Source organism: Gekko japonicus, unplaced genomic scaffold, assembly GCF_001447785.1.
Source record: "Gekko japonicus isolate JY-2015 unplaced genomic scaffold, Gekko_japonicus_V1.1 scaffold173, whole genome shotgun sequence".
Taxonomy (NCBI): Eukaryota; Metazoa; Chordata; class Lepidosauria; order Squamata; family Gekkonidae; genus Gekko; species Gekko japonicus.
Window position 1 is genome coordinate 417,479 of NW_015161407.1, and position 1,362 is coordinate 418,840.

The window sequence follows — 1,362 nt, forward strand, 5'->3', positions numbered from 1 at the left end:
CAGCCGTCTGGGAGAAAACTATGGTTTTCCCTTGTATGGCCGTGGCCCCGCCCCCAGCGTGCCTGGCGTCGTCACGTCACTTCCGGGCGATGTGCATGCGGCGAGCACGCGCACCAGACGCCATCCGGGAGCCCCGCGCTCCCAGTGAAGATCGACTTGGCAACCCTAAGAAGATCACACTGATTGGAAATCACAAGCCAGATCTTTAACTTCAGACCTCTACTGTAGATGTACTCTGTGTCCTCCAACAAATCTTCTAGATGCAGTAGAAACTGGTGATCTTCAGGTATGAAATAGGAAAGATTCTTCCAACATGTCCTAGTTGATGGAGCATGAGTTCCAGCTCATAGTTTATTGTTTTGTACTTTAGGAATCTTGAAAAATACAAGAGACTTTTTTTCCTGGCACCATTGCCAATGTTGCTTTTCTATTAACACAGGCGAGTGACTCCTAATTAGAAAGAGCAAGCACGCTCTTTGGCTCTGTAGTGGTTACTCTGAAACTCATTAAGCGTTGCTGCATCCGAGGGCCGTGTTTTATGTAAACAGGACCTCTGAGGAAGGTATAGATGCGTAATGAAGATGAAAAGGAAAGCAACAGACGTATGTTAGGACAAATTAATAATACCCATGTCAAGTTTTGAAAGAAAAATCATTTGCTGTGCCATAATTACACATTTCAAAGTAGACCAGGAGAGAAGTTGCTAGCAGGCGGTTCGTCTGGAGGTAAAACACATGCCGAGAAGGTTAACTACTAATGTAAAAAAACCAAAACCAAATGGGTCAGCCATAGGTCTGAAAGTCTGAAAAACCACAAATGAAATGAAAGAAGGTTTCACTACACTTAACTGATAAATTAATGCACGGAGTACATTTACTCCCATAAAATCTGTGGCAGAATCTGGATGTGTTTTAGCAGCGCTACAACCTTGTACATGATTTCCAGGGATGCCATTTCATACCATACTTCTGTAGCACACAATTTATGGAAGACCTTCATCATTACAGTCAGTTATATTGTTATTCTATGAGTTTGTTCCATGACAGGATCAGCTGTTTCAGACTATTGCTTAGTAAAACCATGGAGCCCCACCTTCTGGGATGTGAGCCACTCCAGAGCTGTTATTTGTTTGTGCTTTGTAGAGGAGACTGCTACCAGTGTATATGTGCAGAGCCTAGAGAGCAATGGTTCCATGCACTCTGCCTCTCCTTTGACCCAGGATGATGAAATCACTCAGCAGAGGAGAGGATTCCTTTATGTCACAGGCATGTTTCGAGACTCCCTTCCCAATGTAAGTTCTCCCTTGTCTACTCTCTCTTACCACAACCTGGCTTGGCACAGAGACACTCCCAATAGTCAATC